This window comes from Taudactylus pleione, unplaced genomic scaffold, assembly GCF_031769625.1.
Source record: "Taudactylus pleione unplaced genomic scaffold, aTauple2 ptg000473l, whole genome shotgun sequence".
Classification (NCBI taxonomy): domain Eukaryota; kingdom Metazoa; phylum Chordata; class Amphibia; order Anura; family Myobatrachidae; genus Taudactylus; species Taudactylus pleione.
This window is the reverse complement of record NW_028284875.1, coordinates 6,886,558-6,908,152: the sequence shown is the minus strand read 5'-3', so window position 1 is coordinate 6,908,152 and position 21,595 is coordinate 6,886,558. Positions and strand designations below refer to the sequence as shown.

Sequence of the window (21,595 nt, the reverse complement as noted above, 5' to 3'; positions counted from 1 at the left end):
TGAGCACATGGTCAAAGTGTCTTATTTTTAGTTGAGTGATTTTAGGATCGAGTTGACTAAGTATATTAACTTGGTTTATTAATTTTAAATTAGTTACTTTTTAAATCCACTAAACTACTGCACCCAATACTAAAGTACCTAATAAAAGTAATATTCTGATCATAAGTTAATCAATTATATTGTGCATTTGTGTTATTGGCCAGTTTTATGTATCCTTAGGTGTATATTGCAATGAATTCATGCCATTGCTGTACAGTTCAATATTATCAAAATTGTAAAATAATTCCTGTTTATAAATAATTCCTGTTTATTTATCTTAAATAATATTTGCTATAAATATATGTAACTTCAATGTTGCATAGGGAAAATATACACTATAATACCAAAAAGTGCAGTATCTTTAAATAAAAATAAGTTAAATCTCACTTGTGCTCTATATTTAAAGGTAAACATTGTTTTTTTGGTCTGTAGCACCTAAATTGTCAGTAAAGTCAGTGTCCAAAGAAATATAAAAAGCAGAAAATTACCCTTTTGATGACATGGATGAAAGGACTTCAAGAAACCCATCAGCAATTGCCATAGACATTGTTATTTTGTAGCCACTCTGATATTAAATTGCAATAAAAACTTAATAGGTATGTTTTGGTATATATGGATTTCATGCAATACCATTAAGACAGTCACCTGCATTGAAAAAAAGCATAACTTCTAGAATGAGAATGAGCATCAAAGGAACGTGCATCCTAGATGAGACTTGAAGCCACTGTCCCAGGTGATAGCAAACTTATCCGGAAACTAATCCACAATGTCATCAGGATAAATGTCTGCTTTTAGATACAGGGCCATAATTTTGCAAGCTGAACAGTACCGGATTGTTAAGCAGATAAAGGTTTCTGGTGGAGCCATTTGTGCAGTATCAAGCAAGAACAAAGGGAACATCTCCACTAATTATATGGATGAAATAAAGCCCAGATGAGACTTGAAACCACAATCCCTAGCTTAGGAGGCCAGTGCCTTATCCATTAGGCCAGTGGGGCTTAGTAACATCTTTGTGTGAAACTGATTTTTTCATTAGTATAATCATTAATTGTTGCGATATAGGAAAGCCGTTTATTTGTGTTCTTTGCTTTACAAATCCCAGCATGAAATGTGATTGTACTAACCAGACCTAATAGTGTGGACCCTCATGTTACATTGCAGCAAAACAGATTGATGCAACTCTTTTACCAATAAAGAGGTAGTCTTTTGCATTCCATTTTGTTGACTAACTAAAGTAATGTTTACAGTGCATATGAACCAAAGCAGATGTGTGTACTGGTACCTTAAAAACAGTCATGTTTGTGATTTTTTTCTGCCTTCATATCAGGATGTTCAGGTAGCAGATGATAATCATTAACTGATGACATTAGAAAAAAAATTACATTTGCTCCAGGTGAGGCTTGAACTCACAACCTCGGCATTGCTCAACAGATACTGTCTTATAAGTACTGCGCGCTGACCGATTGCACCACATGAGCACATGGTCAAAGTGTCTTATTTTTAGTTGAGTGATTTTAGGATCGAGTTGACTAAGTATATTAACTTGGTTTATTAATTTTAAATTAGTTACTTTTTAAATCCACTAAACTACTGCACCCAATACTAAAGTACCTAATAAAAGTAATATTCTGATCATAAGTTAATCAATTATATTGTGCATTTGTGTTATTGGCCAGTTTTATGTATCCTTAGGTGTATATTGCAATGAATTCATGCCATTGCTGTACAGTTCAATATTATCAAAATTGTAAAATAATTCCTGTTTATAAATAATTCCTGTTTATTTATCTTAAATAATATTTGCTATAAATATATGTAACTTCAATGTTGCATAGGGAAAATATACACTATAATACCAAAAAGTGCAGTATCTTTAAATAAAAATAAGTTAAATCTCACTTGTGCTCTATATTTAAAGGTAAACATTGTTTTTTTGGTCTGTAGCACCTAAATTGTCAGTAAAGTCAGTGTCCAAAGAAATATAAAAAGCAGAAAATTACCCTTTTGATGACATGGATGAAAGGACTTCAAGAAACCCATCAGCAATTGCCATAGACATTGTTATTTTGTAGCCACTCTGATATTAAATTGCAATTAAAACTTAATAGGTATGTTTTGGTATATATGGATTTCATGCAATACCATTAAGACAGTCACCTGCATTGAAAAAAAGCATAACTTCTAGAATGAGAATGAGCATCAAAGGAACATGCATCCTAGATGAGACTTGAAGCCACTGTCCCAGGTGATAGCAAACTTATCCGGAAACTAATCCACAATGTCATCAGGATAAATGTCTGCTTTTAGATACAGGGCCATAATTTTGCAAGCTGAACAGTACCGGATTGTTAAGCAGATAAAAGTTTCTGGTGGAGCCATTTGTGCAGTATCAAGCAAGAATAAAGGGAACATCTCCAGTAATTATATGGATGAACTAAAGCCCAGATGAGACTTGAAACCACAATCCCTAGCTTAAGAGGCCAGTGCCTTATCCATTAGGCCAGTGGGGCTTAGTAACATCTTTGTGTGAAACTGATTTTTTCATTAGTATAATCATTAATTGTTGCGATATAGGAAAGCCGTTTATTTGTGTTCTTTGCTTTACAAATCCCAGCATGAAATGTGATTGTACTAACCAGACCTAATAGTGTGGACCCTCATGTTACATTGCAGCAAAACAGATTGATTCAACTCTTTTACCAATAAAGAGGTAGTCTTTTGCATTCCATTTTGTTGACTAACTAAAGTAATGTTTACAGTGCATATGAACCAAAGCAGATGTGTGTACTGGTACCTTAAAAATAGTCATGTTTGTGATTTTTTTCAGCCTTCATATCAGGATGTTCAGGTAGCAGATGATAATCATTAACTGATGACATTAGAAAAAAAATTACATTTGCTCCAGGTGAGGCTTGAACTCACAACCTCGGCATTGCTCAACAGATACTGTCTAATAAGTACCGCGCGCTAACAGATTGCGCCACAGGAGCACATGGTCAAAGTGTGTTATTTTTAGTTGAGTGATTTTAGCATCGAGTTGACTAAGTATATTAACTTGGTTTATTAATTTTAAATTAGTTACTTTTTAAATCCACTAAACTTCTGCACCCAATATTAAAGTACCTAATAAAAGTAATATTCTAATCATAAGTTAATCAATTATATTGTGCATTTGTGTTATTGCCCAGTTTTATGTTTCCTTAGGTGTATATTGCAATGAATTCATGCCATTGCTGTACAGTTCAATATTATCAAAATTGTAAAATAATTCCTGTTTATAAATAATTCCTGTTTATTTATCTTAAATAATATTTGCTATAAATATATGTAACTTCAATGTTGCATAGGGAAAATATACACTATAATACCAAAAAGTGCAGTATCTTTAAATAAAAATAAGTTAAATCTCACTTGTGCTCTATATTTAAAGGTAAACATTGTTTTTTTGGTCTGTAGCACCTAAATTGTCAGTAAAGTCAGTGTCCAAAGAAATATAAAAAGCAGAAAATTACCCTTTTGATGACATGGATGAAAGGACTTCAAGAAACCCATCAGCAATTGCCATAGACATTGTTATTTTGTAGCCACTCTGATATTAAATTGCAATTAAAACTTAATAGGTATGTTTTGGTATATATGGATTTCATGCAATACCATTAAGACAGTCACCTGCATTGAAAAAAAGCATAACTTCTAGAATGAGAATGAGCATCAAAGGAACATGCATCCTAGATGAGACTTGAAGCCACTGTCCCAGGTGATAGCAAACTTATCCGGAAACTAATCCACAATGTCATCAGGATAAATGTCTGCTTTTAGATACAGGGCCATAATTTTGCAAGCTGGACAGTACTGGATTGTTAAGCAGATAAAAGTTTCTGGTGGAGCCATTTGTGCAGTATCAAGCAAGAATAAAGGGAACATCTCCAGTAATTATATGGATGAAATAAAGCCCAGATGAGACTTGAAACCACAATCCCTAGCTTAGGAGGCCAGTGCCTTATCCATTAGGCCTGTGGGGCTTAGTAACATCTTTGTGTGAAACTGATTTTTTCATTAGTATAATCATTAATTGTTGCGATATAGGAAAGCCGTTTATTTGTGTTCTTTGCTTTACAAATCCCAGCATGAAATGTGATTGTACTAACCAGACCTAATAGTGTGGACCCTCATGTTACATTGCAGCAAAACAGATTGATGCAACTCTTTTACCAATAAAGAGGTAGTCTTTTGCATTCCATTTTGTTGACTAACTAAAGTAATGTTTACAGTGCATATGAACCAAAGCAGATGTGTGTACTGGTACCTTAAAAACAGTCATGTTTGTGATTTTTTTCTGCCTTCATATCAGGATGTTCAGGTAGCAGATGATAATCATTAACTGATGACATTAGAAAAAAAATTACATTTGCTCCAGGTGAGGCTTGAACTCACAACCTCGGCATTGCTCAACAGATACTGTCTTATAAGTACTGCGCGCTGACCGATTGCACCACATGAGCACATGGTCAAAGTGTATTATTTTTAGTTGAGTGATTTTAGCATCGAGTTGACTAAGTATATTAACTTGGTTTATTAATTTTAAATTAGTTACTTTTTAAATCCACTAAACTACTGCACCCAATATTAAAGTACCTAATAAAAGTAATATTCTAATCATAAGTTAATCAATTATATTGTGCATTTGTGTTATTGCCCAGTTTTATGTATCCTTAGGTGTATATTCCAATGAATTCATGCCATTGCTGTACAGTTCAATATTATCAAAATTGTAAAATAATTCCTGTTTATAAATAATTTCTGTTTATTTATCTTAAATAATATTTGCTATAAATATATGTAACTTCAATGTTGCATAGGGAAAATATACACTATAATACCAAAAAGTGCAGTATCTTTAAATAAAAATAAGTTAAATCTCACTTGTGCTCTATATTTAAAGGTAAACATTGTTTTTTTGGTCTGTAGCACCTAAATTGTCAGTAAAGTCAGTGTCCAAAGAAATATAAAAAGCAGAAAATTACCCTTTTGATGACATGGATGAAAGGACTTCAAGAAACCCATCAGCAATTGCCATAGACATTGTTATTTTGTAGCCACTCTGATATTAAATTGCAATTAAAACTTAATAGGTATGTTTTGGTATATATGGATTTCATGCAATACCATTAAGACAGTCACCTGCATTGAAAAAAAGCATAACTTCTAGAATGAGAATGAGCATCAAAGGAACGTGCATCCTAGATGAGACTTGAAGCCACTGTCCCAGGTGATAGCAAACTTATCCGGAAACTAATCCACAATGTCATCAGGATAAATGTCTGCTTTTAGATACAGGGCCATAATTTTGCAAGCTGAACAGTACCGGATTGTTAAGCAGATAAAAGTTTCTGGTGGAGCCATTTGTGCAGTATCAAGCAAGAACAAAGGGAACATCTCCAGTAATTATATGGATGAAATAAAGCCCAGATGAGACTTGAAACCACAATCCCTAGCTTAGGAGGCCAGTGCCTTATCCATTAGGCCAGTGGGGCTTAGTAACATCTTTGTGTGAAACTGATATTTTCATTAGTATAATCATTAATTGTTGCGATATAGGAAAGCCGTTTATCTGTGTTCTTTGCTTTACAAATCCCAGCATGAAATGTGATTGTACTAACCAGACCTAATAGTGTGGACCCTCATGTTACATTGCAGCAAAACAGATTGATGCAACTTTTTTACCAATAAAGAGGTAGTCTTTTGCATTCCATTTTGTTGACTAACTAAAGTAATGTTTACAGTGCATATGAACCAAAGCAGATGTGTGTACTGGTACCTTAAAAACAGTCATGTTTGTGATTTTTTTCTGCCTTCATATCAGGATGTTCAGGTAGCAGATGATAATCATTAACTGATGACATTAGAAAAAAAATTACATTTGCTCCAGGTGAGGCTTGAACTCACAACCTCGGCATTGCTCAACAGATACTGTCTTATAAGTACCGCACGCTAAAAGATTGCGCCACAGGAGCACATGGTCAAAGTGTATTATTTTTAGTTGAGTGATTTTAGCATCGAGTTGACTAAGTATATTAACTTGGTTTATTAATTTTAAATTAGTTACTTTTTAAATCAACTAAACTACTGCACCCAATACTAAAGTACCTAATAAAAGTAATATTCTGATCATAAGTTAATCAATTATATTGTGCATTTGTGTTATTGCCCAGTTTTATGTATCCTTAGGTGTATATTGCAATGAATTCATGCCATTGCTGTACAGTTCAATATTATCAAAATTGTAAAATAATTCCTGTTTATAAATAATTCCTGTTTATTTATCTTAAATAATATTTGCTATAAATATATGTAACTTCAATGTTGCATAGGGAAAATATACACTATAATACCAAAAAGTGCAGTATCTTTAAATAAAAATAAGTTAAATCTCACTTGTGCTCTATATTTAAAGGTAAACATTGTTTTTTTGGTCTGTAGCACCTAAATTGTCAGTAAAGTCAGTGTCCAAAGAAATATAAAAAGCAGAAAATTACCCTTTTGATGACATGGATGAAAGGACTTCAAGAAACCCATCAGCAATTGCCATAGACATTGTTATTTTGTAGCCACTCTGATATTAAATTGCAATTAAAACTTAATAGGTATGTTTTGGTATATATGGATTTCATGCAATACCATTAAGACAGTCACCTGCATTGAAAAAAAGCATAACTTCTAGAATGAGAATGAGCATCAAAGGAACATGCATCCTAGATGAGACTTGAAGCCACTGTCCCAGGTGATAGCAAACTTATCCGGAAACTAATCCACAATGTCATCAGGATAAATGTCTGCTTTTAGATACAGGGCCATAATTTTGCAAGCTGAACAGTACCGGATTGTTAAGCAGATAAAGGTTTCTGGTGGAGCCATTTGTGCAGTATCAAGCAAGAACAAAGGGAACATCTCCACTAATTATATGGATGAAATAAAGCCCAGATGAGACTTGAAACCACAATCCCTAGCTTAGGAGGCCAGTGCCTTATCCATTAGGCCAGTGGGGCTTAGTAACATCTTTGTGTGAAACTGATATTTTCATTAGTATAATCATTAATTGTTGCGATATAGGAAAGCCGTTTATTTGTGTTCTTTGCTTTACAAATCCCAGCATGAAATGTGATTGTACTAACCAGACCTAATAGTGTGGACCCTCATGTTACATTGCAGCAAAACAGATTGATGCAACTCTTTTACCAATAAAGAGGTAGTCTTTTGCATTCCATTTTGTTGACTAACTAAAGTAATGTTTACAGTGCATATGAACCAAAGCAGATGTGTGTACTGGTACCTTAAAAACAGTCATGTTTGTGATTTTTTTCTGCCTTCATATCAGGATGTTCAGGTAGCAGATGATAATCATTAACTGATGACATTAGAAAAAAAATTACATTTGCTCCAGGTGAGGCTTGAACTCACAACCTCGGCATTGCTCAACAGATACTGTCTTATAAGTACTGCGCGCTGACCGATTGCACCACATGAGCACATGGTCAAAGTGTCTTATTTTTAGTTGAGTGATTTTAGGATCGAGTTGACTAAGTATATTAACTTGGTTTATTAATTTTAAATTAGTTACTTTTTAAATCCACTAAACTACTGCACCCAATACTAAAGTACCTAATAAAAGTAATATTCTGATCATAAGTTAATCAATTATATTGTGCATTTGTGTTATTGGCCAGTTTTATGTATCCTTAGGTGTATATTGCAATGAATTCATGCCATTGCTGTACAGTTCAATATTATCAAAATTGTAAAATAATTCCTGTTTATAAATAATTCCTGTTTATTTATCTTAAATAATATTTGCTATAAATATATGTAACTTCAATGTTGCATAGGGAAAATATACACTATAATACCAAAAAGTGCAGTATCTTTAAATAAAAATAAGTTAAATCTCACTTGTGCTCTATATTTAAAGGTAAACATTGTTTTTTTGGTCTGTAGCACCTAAATTGTCAGTAAAGTCAGTGTCCAAAGAAATATAAAAAGCAGAAAATTACCCTTTTGATGACATGGATGAAAGGACTTCAAGAAACCCATCAGCAATTGCCATAGACATTGTTATTTTGTAGCCACTCTGATATTAAATTGCAATTAAAACTTAATAGGTATGTTTTGGTATATATGGATTTCATGCAATACCATTAAGACAGTCACCTGCATTGAAAAAAAGCATAACTTCTAGAATGAGAATGAGCATCAAAGGAACATGCATCCTAGATGAGACTTGAAGCCACTGTCCCAGGTGATAGCAAACTTATCCGGAAACTAATCCACAATGTCATCAGGATAAATGTCTGCTTTTAGATACAGGGCCATAATTTTGCAAGCTGAACAGTACCGGATTGTTAAGCAGATAAAAGTTTCTGGTGGAGCCATTTGTGCAGTATCAAGCAAGAATAAAGGGAACATCTCCAGTAATTATATGGATGAACTAAAGCCCAGATGAGACTTGAAACCACAATCCCTAGCTTAAGAGGCCAGTGCCTTATCCATTAGGCCAGTGGGGCTTAGTAACATCTTTGTGTGAAACTGATTTTTTCATTAGTATAATCATTAATTGTTGCGATATAGGAAAGCCGTTTATTTGTGTTCTTTGCTTTACAAATCCCAGCATGAAATGTGATTGTACTAACCAGACCTAATAGTGTGGACCCTCATGTTACATTGCAGCAAAACAGATTGATTCAACTCTTTTACCAATAAAGAGGTAGTCTTTTGCATTCCATTTTGTTGACTAACTAAAGTAATGTTTACAGTGCATATGAACCAAAGCAGATGTGTGTACTGGTACCTTAAAAATAGTCATGTTTGTGATTTTTTTCAGCCTTCATATCAGGATGTTCAGGTAGCAGATGATAATCATTAACTGATGACATTAGAAAAAAAATTACATTTGCTCCAGGTGAGGCTTGAACTCACAACCTCGGCATTGCTCAACAGATACTGTCTTATAAGTACCGCGCGCTAACAGATTGCGCCACAGGAGCACATGGTCAAAGTGTGTTATTTTTAGTTGAGTGATTTTAGCATCGAGTTGACTAAGTATATTAACTTGGTTTATTAATTTTAAATTAGTTACTTTTTAAATCCACTAAACTTCTGCACCCAATATTAAAGTACCTAATAAAAGTAATATTCTAATCATAAGTTAATCAATTATATTGTGCATTTGTGTTATTGCCCAGTTTTATGTTTCCTTAGGTGTATATTGCAATGAATTCATGCCATTGCTGTACAGTTCAATATTATCAAAATTGTAAAATAATTCCTGTTTATAAATAATTCCTGTTTATTTATCTTAAATAATATTTGCTATAAATATATGTAACTTCAATGTTGCATAGGGAAAATATACACTATAATACCAAAAAGTGCAGTATCTTTAAATAAAAATAAGTTAAATCTCACTTGTGCTCTATATTTAAAGGTAAACATTGTTTTTTTGGTCTGTAGCACCTAAATTGTCAGTAAAGTCAGTGTCCAAAGAAATATAAAAAGCAGAAAATTACCCTTTTGATGACATGGATGAAAGGACTTCAAGAAACCCATCAGCAATTGCCATAGACATTGTTATTTTGTAGCCACTCTGATATTAAATTGCAATTAAAACTTAATAGGTATGTTTTGGTATATATGGATTTCATGCAATACCATTAAGACAGTCACCTGCATTGAAAAAAAGCATAACTTCTAGAATGAGAATGAGCATCAAAGGAACATGCATCCTAGATGAGACTTGAAGCCACTGTCCCAGGTGATAGCAAACTTATCCGGAAACTAATCCACAATGTCATCAGGATAAATGTCTGCTTTTAGATACAGGGCCATAATTTTGCAAGCTGAACAGTACCGGATTGTTAAGCAGATAAAAGTTTCTGGTGGAGCCATTTGTGCAGTATCAAGCAAAAATAAAGGGAACATCTCCAGTAATTATATGGATGAAATAAAGCCCAGATGAGACTTGAAACCACAATCCCTAGCTTAGGAGGCCAGTGCCTTATCCATTAGGCCAGTGGGGCTTAGTAACATCTTTGTGTGAAACTGATTTTTTCATTAGTATAATCATTAATTGTTGCGATATAGGAAAGCCGTTTATTTGTGTTCTTTGCTTTACAAATCCCAGCATGAAATGTGATTGTACTAACCAGACCTAATAGTGTGGACCCTCATGTTACATTGCAGCAAAACAGATTGATGCAACTCTTTTACCAATAAAGAGGTAGTCTTTTGCATTCCATTTTGTTGACTAACTAAAGTAATGTTTACAGTGCATATGAACCAAAGCAGATGTGTGTACTGGTACCTTAAAAACAGTCATGTTTGTGATTTTTTTCTGCCTTCATATCAAGATGTTCAGGTAGCAGATGATAATCATTAACTGATGACATTAGAAAAAAAATTACATTTGCTCCAGGTGAGGCTTGAACTCACAACCTCGGCATTGCTCAACAGATACTGTCTTATAAGTACTGCGCGCTGACCGATTGCACCACATGAGCACATGGTCAAAGTGTCTTATTTTTAGTTGAGTGATTTTAGGATCGAGTTGACTAAGTATATTAACTTGGTTTATTAATTTTAAATTAGTTACTTTTTAAATCCACTAAACTACTGCACCCAATACTAAAGTACCTAATAAAAGTAATATTCTGATCATAAGTTAATCAATTATATTGTGCATTTGTGTTATTGGCCAGTTTTATGTATCCTTAGGTGTATATTGCAATGAATTCATGCCATTGCTGTACAGTTCAATATTATCAAAATTGTAAAATAATTCCTGTTTATAAATAATTCCTGTTTATTTATCTTAAATAATATTTGCTATAAATATATGTAACTTCAATGTTGCATAGGGAAAATATACACTATAATACCAAAAAGTGCAGTATCTTTAAATAAAAATAAGTTAAATCTCACTTGTGCTCTATATTTAAAGGTAAACATTGTTTTTTTGGTCTGTAGCACCTAAATTGTCAGTAAAGTCAGTGTCCAAAGAAATATAAAAAGCAGAAAATTACCCTTTTGATGACATGGATGAAAGGACTTCAAGAAACCCATCAGCAATTGCCATAGACATTGTTATTTTGTAGCCACTCTGATATTAAATTGCAATTAAAACTTAATAGGTATGTTTTGGTATATATGGATTTCATGCAATACCATTAAGACAGTCACCTGCATTGAAAAAAAGCATAACTTCTAGAATGAGAATGAGCATCAAAGGAACATGCATCCTAGATGAGACTTGAAGCCACTGTCCCAGGTGATAGCAAACTTATCCGGAAACTAATCCACAATGTCATCAGGATAAATGTCTGCTTTTAGATACAGGGCCATAATTTTGCAAGCTGAACAGTACCGGATTGTTAAGCAGATAAAAGTTTCTGGTGGAGCCATTTGTGCAGTATCAAGCAAGAATAAAGGGAACATCTCCAGTAATTATATGGATGAAATAAAGCCCAGATGAGACTTGAAACCACAATCCCTAGCTTAGGAGGCCAGTGCCTTATCCATTAGGCCAGTGGGGCTTAGTAACATCTTTGTGTGAAACTGATTTTTTCATTAGTATAATCATTAATTGTTGCGATATAGGAAAGCCGTTTATTTGTGTTCTTTGCTTTACAAATCCCAGCATGAAATGTGATTGTACTAACCAGACCTAATAGTGTGGACCCTCATGTTACATTGCAGCAAAACAGATTGATGCAACTCTTTTACCAATAAAGAGGTAGTCTTTTGCATTCCATTTTGTTGACTAACTAAAGTAATGTTTACAGTGCATATGAACCAAAGCAGATGTGTGTACTGGTACCTTAAAAACAGTCATGTTTGTGATTTTTTTCTGCCTTCATATCAGGATGTTCAGGTAGCAGATGATAATCATTAACTGATGACATTAGAAAAAAAATTACATTTGCTCCAGGTGAGGCTTGAACTCACAACCTCGGCATTGCTCAACAGATACTGTCTTATAAGTACTGCGCGCTGACCGATTGCACCACATGAGCACATGGTCGAAGTGTCTTATTTTTAGTTGAGTGATTTTAGGATCGAGTTGACTAAGTATATTAACTTGGTTTATTAATTTTAAATTAGTTACTTTTTAAATCCACTAAACTACTGCACCCAATACTAAAGTACCTAATAAAAGTAATATTCTGATCATAAGTTAATCAATTATATTGTGCATTTGTGTTATTGGCCAGTTTTATGTATCCTTAGGTGTATATTGCAATGAATTCATGCCATTGCTGTACAGTTCAATATTATCAAAATTGTAAAATAATTCCTGTTTATAAATAATTCCTGTTTATTTATCTTAAATAATATTTGCTATAAATATATGTAACTTCAATGTTGCATAGGGAAAATATACACTATAATACCAAAAAGTGCAGTATCTTTAAATAAAAATAAGTTAAATCTCACTTGTGCTCTATATTTAAAGGTAAACATTGTTTTTTTGGTCTGTAGCACCTAATTTGTCAGTAAAGTCAGTGTCCAAAGAAATATAAAAAGCAGAAAATTACCCTTTTGATGACATGGATGAAAGGACTTCAAGAAACCCATCAGCAATTGCCATAGACATTGTTATTTTGTAGCCACTCTGATATTAAATTGCAATTAAAACTTAATAGGTATGTTTTGGTATATATGGATTTCATGCAATACCATTAAGACAGTCACCTGCATTGAAAAAAAGCATAACTTCTAGAATGAGAATGAGCATCAAAGGAACGTGCATCCTAGATGAGACTTGAAGCCACTGTCCCAGGTGATAGCAAACTTATCCGGAAACTAATCCACAATGTCATCAGGATAAATGTGTGCTTTTAGATACAGGGCCATAATTTTGCAAGCTGAACAGTACCGGATTGTTAAGCAGATAAAGGTTTCTGGTGGAGCCATTTGTGCAGTATCAAGCAAGAACAAAGGGAACATCTCCACTAATTATATGGATGAAATAAAGCCCAGATGAGACTTGAAACCACAATCCCTAGCTTAGGAGGCCAGTGCCTTATCCATTAGGCCAGTGGGGCTTAGTAACATCTTTGTGTGAAACTGATATTTTCATTAGTATAATCATTAATTGTTGCGATATAGGAAAGCCGTTTATTTGTGTTCTTTGCTTTACAAATCCCAGCATGAAATGTGATTGTACTAACCAGACCTAATAGTGTGGACCCTCATGTTACATTGCAGCAAAACAGATTGATGCAACTCTTTTACCAATAAAGAGGTAGTCTTTTGCATTCCATTTTGTTGACTAACTAAAGTAATGTTTACAGTGCATATGAACCAAAGCAGATGTGTGTACTGGTACCTTAAAAACAGTCATGTTTGTGATTTTTTTCTGCCTTCATATCAGGATGTTCAGGTAGCAGATGATAATCATTAACTGATGACATTAGAAAAAAAATTACATTTGCTCCAGGTGAGGCTTGAACTCACAACCTCGGCATTGCTCAACAGATACTGTCTTATAAGTACTGCGCGCTGACCGATTGCACCACATGAGCACATGGTCAAAGTGTCTTATTTTTAGTTGAGTGATTTTAGGATCGAGTTGACTAAGTATATTAACTTGGTTTATTAATTTTAAATTAGTTACTTTTTAAATCCACTAAACTACTGCACCCAATACTAAAGTACCTAATAAAAGTAATATTCTGATCATAAGTTAATCAATTATATTGTGCATTTGTGTTATTGGCCAGTTTTATGTATCCTTAGGTGTATATTGCAATGAATTCATGCCATTGCTGTACAGTTCAATATTATCAAAATTGTAAAATAATTCCTGTTTATAAATAATTCCTGTTTATTTATCTTAAATAATATTTGCTATAAATATATGTAACTTCAATGTTGCATAGGGAAAATATACACTATAATACCAAAAAGTGCAGTATCTTTAAATAAAAATAAGTTAAATCTCACTTGTGCTCTATATTTAAAGGTAAACATTGTTTTTTTGGTCTGTAGCACCTAAATTGTCAGTAAAGTCAGTGTCCAAAGAAATATAAAAAGCAGAAAATTACCCTTTTGATGACATGGATGAAAGGACTTCAAGAAACCCATCAGCAATTGCCATAGACATTGTTATTTTGTAGCCACTCTGATATTAAATTGCAATTAAAACTTAATAGGTATGTTTTGGTATATATGGATTTCATGCAATACCATTAAGACAGTCACCTGCATTGAAAAAAAGCATAACTTCTAGAATGAGAATGAGCATCAAAGGAACATGCATCCTAGATGAGACTTGAAGCCACTGTCCCAGGTGATAGCAAACTTATCCGGAAACTAATCCACAATGTCATCAGGATAAATGTCTGCTTTTAGATACAGGGCCATAATTTTGCAAGCTGAACAGTACCGGATTGTTAAGCAGATAAAAGTTTCTGGTGGAGCCATTTGTGCAGTATCAAGCAAGAATAAAGGGAACATCTCCAGTAATTATATGGATGAACTAAAGCCCAGATGAGACTTGAAACCACAATCCCTAGCTTAAGAGGCCAGTGCCTTATCCATTAGGCCAGTGGGGCTTAGTAACATCTTTGTGTGAAACTGATTTTTTCATTAGTATAATCATTAATTGTTGCGATATAGGAAAGCCGTTTATTTGTGTTCTTTGCTTTACAAATCCCAGCATGAAATGTGATTGTACTAACCAGACCTAATAGTGTGGACCCTCATGTTACATTGCAGCAAAACAGATTGATTCAACTCTTTTACCAATAAAGAGGTAGTCTTTTGCATTCCATTTTGTTGACTAACTAAAGTAATGTTTACAGTGCATATGAACCAAAGCAGATGTGTGTACTGGTACCTTAAAAATAGTCATGTTTGTGATTTTTTTCAGCCTTCATATCAGGATGTTCAGGTAGCAGATGATAATCATTAACTGATGACATTAGAAAAAAAATTACATTTGCTCCAGGTGAGGCTTGAACTCACAACCTCGGCATTGCTCAACAGATACTGTCTTATAAGTACCGCGCGCTAACAGATTGCGCCACAGGAGCACATGGTCAAAGCGTGTTATTTTTAGTTGAGTGATTTTAGCATCGAGTTGACTAAGTATATTAACTTGGTTTATTAATTTTAAATTAGTTACTTTTTAAATCCACTAAACTTCTGCACCCAATATTAAAGTACCTAATAAAAGTAATATTCTAATCATAAGTTAATCAATTATATTGTGCATTTGTGTTATTGCCCAGTTTTATGTTTCCTTAGGTGTATATTGCAATGAATTCATGCCATTGCTGTACAGTTCAATATTATCAAAATTGTAAAATAATTCCTGTTTATAAATAATTCCTGTTTATTTATCTTAAATAATATTTGCTATAAATATATGTAACTTCAATGTTGCATAGGGAAAATATACACTATAATACCAAAAAGTGCAGTATCTTTAAATAAAAATAAGTTAAATCTCACTTGTGCTCTATATTTAAAGGTAAACATTGTTTTTTTGGTCTGTAGCACCTAAATTGTCAGTAAAGTCAGTGTCCAAAGAAATATAAAAAGCAGAAAATTACCCTTTTGATGACATGGATGAAAGGACTTCAAGAAACCCATCAGCAATTGCCATAGACATTGTTATTTTGTAGCCACTCTGATATTAAATTGCAATTAAAACTTAATAGGTATGTTTTGGTATATATGGATTTCATGCAATACCATTAAGACAGTCACCTGCATTGAAAAAAAGCATAACTTCTAGAATGAGAATGAGCATCAAAGGAACATGCATCCTAGATGAGACTTGAAGCCACTGTCCCAGGTGATAGCAAACTTATCCGGAAACTAATCCACAATGTCATCAGGATAAATGTCTGCTTTTAGATACAGGGCCATAATTATGCAAGCTGAACAGTACCGGATTGTTAAGCAGATAAAAGTTTCTGGTGGAGCCATTTGTGCAGTATCAAGCAAAAATAAAGGGAACATCTCCAGTAATTATATGGATGAAATAAAGCCCAGATGAGACTTGAAACCACAATCCCTAGCTTAGGAGGCCAGTGCCTTATCCATTAGGCCAGTGGGGCTTAGTAACATCTTTGTGTGAAACTGATTTTTTCATTAGTATAATCATTAATTGTTGCGATATAGGAAAGCCGTTTATTTGTGTTCTTTGCTTTACAAATCCCAGCATGAAATGTGATTGTACTAACCAGACCTAATAGTGTGGACCCTCATGTTACATTGCAGCAAAACAGATTGATGCAACTCTTTTACCAATAAAGAGGTAGTCTTTTGCATTCCATTTTGTTGACTAACTAAAGTAATGTTTACAGTGCATATGAACCAAAGCAGATGTGTGTACTGGTACCTTAAAAACAGTCATGTTTGTGATTTTTTTCTGCCTTCATATCAAGATGTTCAGGTAGCAGATGATAATCATTAACTGATGACATTAGAAAAAAAATTACATTTGCTCCAGGTGAGGCTTGAACTCACAACCTCGGCATTGCTCAACAGATACTGTCTTATAAGTACTGCGCGCTGACCGATTGCACCACATGAGCACATGGTCAAAGTGTCTTATTTTTAGTTGAGTGATTTTAGGATCGAGTTGACTAAGTATATTAACTTGGTTTATTAATTTTAAATTAGTTACTTTTTAAATCCACTAAACTACTGCACCCAATACTAAAGTACCTAATAAAAGTAATATTCTGATCATAAGTTAATCAATTATATTGTGCATTTGTGTTATTGGCCAGTTTTATGTATCCTTAGGTGTATATTGCAATGAATTCATGCCATTGCTGTACAGTTCAATATTATCAAAATTGTAAAATAATTCCTGTTTATAAATAATTCCTGTTTATTTATCTTAAATAATATTTGCTATAAATATATGTAACTTCAATGTTGCATAGGGAAAATATACACTATAATACCAAAAAGTGCAGTATCTTTAAATAAAAATAAGTTAAATCTCACTTGTGCTCTATATTTAAAGGTAAACATTGTTTTTTTGGTCTGTAGCACCTAAATTGTCAGTAAAGTCAGTGTCCAAAGAAATATAAAAAGCAGAAAATTACCCTTTTGATGACATGGATGAAAGGACTTCAAGAAACCCATCAGCAATTGCCATAGACATTGTTATTTTGTAGCCACTCTGATATTAAATTGCAATTAAAACTTAATAGGTATGTTTTGGTATATATGGATTTCATGCAATACCATTAAGACAGTCACCTGCATTGAAAAAAAGCATAACTTCTAGAATGAGAATGAGCATCAAAGGAACATGCATCCTAGATGAGACTTGAAGCCACTGTCCCAGGTGATAGCAAACTTATCCGGAAACTAATCCACAATGTCATCAGGATAAATGTCTGCTTTTAGATACAGGGCCATAATTTTGCAAGCTGAACAGTACCGGATTGTTAAGCAGATAAAAGTTTCTGGTGGAGCCATTTGTGCAGTATCAAGCAAGAATAAAGGGAACATCTCCAGTAATTATATGGATGAACTAAAGCCCAGATGAGACTTGAAACCACAATCCCTAGCTTAAGAGGCCAGTGCCTTATCCATTAGGCCAGTGGGGCTTAGTAACATCTTTGTGTGAAACTGATTTTTTCATTAGTATAATCATTAATTGTTGCGATATAGGAAAGCCGTTTATTTGTGTTCTTTGCTTTACAAATCCCAGCATGAAATGTGATTGTACTAACCAGACCTAATAGTGTGGACCCTCATGTTACATTGCAGCAAAACAGATTGATTCAACTCTTTTACCAATAAAGAGGTAGTCTTTTGCATTCCATTTTGTTGACTAACTAAAGTAATGTTTACAGTGCATATGAACCAAAGCAGATGTGTGTACTGGTACCTTAAAAATAGTCATGTTTGTGATTTTTTTCAGCCTTCATAACAGGATGTTCAGGTAGCAGATGATAATCATTAACTGATGACATTAGAAAAAAAATTACATTTGCTCCAGGTGAGGCTTGAACTCACAACCTCGGCATTGCTCAACAGATACTGTCTTATAAGTACCGCGCGCTAACAGATTGCGCCACAGGAGCACATGGTCAAAGTGTGTTATTTTTAGTTGAGTGATTTTAGCATCGAGTTGACTAAGTATATTAACTTGGTTTATTAATTTTAAATTAGTTACTTTTTAAATCCACTAAACTTCTGCACCCAATATTAAAGTACCTAATAAAAGTAATATTCTAATCATAAGTTAATCAATTATATTGTGCATTTGTGTTATTGCCCAGTTTTATGTTTCCTTAGGTGTATATTGCAATGAATTCATGCCATTGCTGTACAGTTCAATATTATCAAAATTGTAAAATAATTCCTGTTTATAAATAATTCCTGTTTATTTATCTTAAATAATATTTGCTATAAATATATGTAACTTCAATGTTGCATAGGGAAAATATACACTATAATACCAAAAAGTGCAGTATCTTTAAATAAAAATAAGTTAAATCTCACTTGTGCTCTATATTTAAAGGTAAACATTGTTTTTTTGGTCTGTAGCACCTAAATTGTCAGTAAAGTCAGTGTCCAAAGAAATATAAAAAGCAGAAAATTACCCTTTTGATGACATGGATGAAAGGACTTCAAGAAACCCATCAGCAATTGCCATAGACATTGTTATTTTGTAGCCACTCTGATATTAAATTGCAATTAAAACTTAATAGGTATGTTTTGGTATATATGGATTTCATGCAATACCATTAAGACAGTCACCTGCATTGAAAAAAAGCATAACTTCTAGAATGAGAATGAGCATCAAAGGAACATGCATCCTAGATGAGACTTGAAGCCACTGTCCCAGGTGATAGCAAACTTATCCGGAAACTAATCCACAATGTCATCAGGATAAATGTCTGCTTTTAGATACAGGGCCATAATTTTGCAAGCTGAACAGTACCGGATTGTTAAGCAGATAAAAGTTTCTGGTGGAGCCATTTGTGCAGTATCAAGCAAGAATAAAGGGAACATCTCCAGTAATTATATGGATGAAATAAAGCCCAGATGAGACTTGAAACCACAATCCCTAGCTTAGGAGGCCAGTGCCTTATCCATTAGGCCTGTGGGGCTTAGTAACATCTTTGTGTGAAACTGATTTTTTCATTAGTATAATCATTAATTGTTGCGATATAGGAAAGCCGTTTATTTGTGTTCTTTGCTTTACAAATCCCAGCATGAAATGTGATTGTACTAACCAGACCTAATAGTGTGGACCCTCATGTTACATTGCAGCAAAACAGATTGATGCAACTCTTTTACCAATAAAGAGGTAGTCTTTTGCATTCCATTTTGTTGACTAACTAAAGTAATGTTTACAGTGCATATGAACCAAAGCAGATGTGTGTACTGGTACCTTAAAAACAGTCATGTTTGTGATTTTTTTCTGCCTTCATATCAGGATGTTCAGGTAGCAGATGATAATCATTAACTGATGACATTAGAAAAAAAATTACATTTGCTCCAGGTGAGGCTTAAACTCACAACCTCGGCATTGCTCAACAGATACTGTCTTATAAGTACTGCGCGCTGACCGATTGCACCACATGAGCACATGCTCAAAGTGTCTTATTTTTAGTTGAGTGATTTTAGGATCGAGTTGACTAAGTATATTAACTTGGTTTATTAATTTTAAATTAGTTACTTTTTAAATCCACTAAACTACTGCACCCAATACTAAAGTACCTAATAAAAGTAATATTCTGATCATAAGTTAATCAATTATATTGTGCATTTGTGTTATTGGCCAGTTTTATGTATCCTTAGGTGTATATTGCAATGAATTCATGCCATTGCTGTACAGTTCAATATTATCAAAATTGTAAAATAATTCCTGTTTATAAATAATTCCTGTTTATTTATCTTAAATAATATTTGCTATAAATATATGTAACTTCAATGTTGCATAGGGAAAATATACACTATAATACCAAAAAGTGCAGTATCTTTAAATAAAAATAAGTTAAATCTCACTTGTGCTCTATATTTAAAGGTAAACATTGTTTTTTTGGTCTGTAGCACCTAAATTGTCAGTAAAGTCAGTGTCCAAAGAAATATAAAAAGCAGAAAATTACCCTTTTGATGACATGGATGAAAGGACTTCAAGAAACCCATCAGCAATTGCCATAGACATTGTTATTTTGTAGCCACTCTGATATTAAATTGCAATTAAAACTTAATAGGTATGTTTTGGTATATATGGATTTCATGCAATACCATTAAGACAGTCACCTGCATTGAAAAAAAGCATAACTTCTAGAATGAGAATGAGCATCAAAGGAACATGCATCCTAGATGAGACTTGAAGCCACTGTCCCAGGTGATAGCAAACTTATCCGGAAACTAATCCACAATGTCATCAGGATAAATGTCTGCTTTTAGATACAGGGCCATAATTTTGCAAGCTGAACAGTACCGGATTGTTAAGCAGATAAAAGTTTCTGGTGGAGCCATTTGTGCAGTATCAAGCAAGAATAAAGGGAACATCTCCAGTAATTATATGGATGAACTAAAGCCCAGATGAGACTTGAAACCACAATCCCTAGCTTAAGAGGACAGTGACTTATCCATTAGGCCAGTGGGGCTTAGTAACATCTTTGTGTGAAACTGATTTTTTCATTAGTATAATCATTAATTGTTGCGATATAGGAAAGCCATTTATTTGTGTTCTTTGCTTTACAAATCCCAGCATGAAATGTGATTGTACTAACCAGACCTAATAGAGTGGACCCTCATGTTACATTGCAGCAAAACAGATTGATGCAACTCTTTTACCAATAAAGAGGTAGTCTTTTGCATTCCATTTTGTTGACTAACTAAAGTAATGTTTACAGTGCATATGAACCAAAGCAGATGTGTGTACTGGTACCTTAAAAACAGTCATGTTTGTGATTTTTTTCTGCCTTCATATCAGGATGTTCAGGTAGCAGATGATAATCATTAACTGATGACATTAGAAAAAAAATTACATTTGCTCCAGGTGAGGCTTGAACTCACAACCTCGGCATTGCTCAACAGATACTGTCTTATAAGTACCGCGCGCTAACCGATTGCGCCACAGGAGCACATGGTCAAAGTGTATTATTTTTAGTTGAGTGATTTTAGCATCGAGTTGACTAAGTATATTAACTTGGTTTATTAATTTTAAATTAATTACTTTTTAAATCCACTAAACTACTGCACCCAATACAAAAGTACCTAATAAAAGTAATATTCTAATCATAAGTTAATCAATTATATTGTGCATTTGTGTTATTGCCCAGTTTTATGTATCCTTAAGTGTATATTGCAATGAATTCATGCCATTGCTCTACAGTTCAATATTATCAAAATTGTAAAATAATTCCTGTTTATAAATAATTTCTGTTTATTTATCTTAAATAATATTTGCTATAAATATATGTAACTTCAATGTTGCATAGGGAAAATATACACTATAATACCAAAAAGTGCAGTATCTTTAAATAAAAATAAGTTAAATCTCACT

At 33.5% G+C, this 21,595-nt stretch overlaps 4 non-coding genes across 4 annotated transcripts; all 4 read right to left on the bottom strand.

The window, feature by feature from the left end:
* Positions 1–8,984: 8,984 nt before the first annotated feature.
* On the bottom strand, positions 8,985–9,077 carry TRNAI-UAU (transfer RNA isoleucine (anticodon UAU)). The gene is given in 2 exon segments: positions 8,985–9,020; positions 9,040–9,077. It is a non-coding gene; the product is annotated as a tRNA-Ile (tRNA).
* Positions 9,078–15,032: 5,955 nt separating this feature from the next.
* On the bottom strand, positions 15,033–15,125 carry TRNAI-UAU (transfer RNA isoleucine (anticodon UAU)). The gene is given in 2 exon segments: positions 15,033–15,068; positions 15,088–15,125. It is a non-coding gene; the product is annotated as a tRNA-Ile (tRNA).
* A 2,931-nt stretch (positions 15,126–18,056) lies between these two features.
* Positions 18,057–18,149, bottom strand: TRNAI-UAU (transfer RNA isoleucine (anticodon UAU)). The gene is given in 2 exon segments: positions 18,057–18,092; positions 18,112–18,149. It is a non-coding gene; the product is annotated as a tRNA-Ile (tRNA).
* A 2,931-nt stretch (positions 18,150–21,080) lies between these two features.
* On the bottom strand, positions 21,081–21,173 carry TRNAI-UAU (transfer RNA isoleucine (anticodon UAU)). The gene is given in 2 exon segments: positions 21,081–21,116; positions 21,136–21,173. It is a non-coding gene; the product is annotated as a tRNA-Ile (tRNA).
* Between the last annotated feature and the right edge of the window lie 422 nt (positions 21,174–21,595).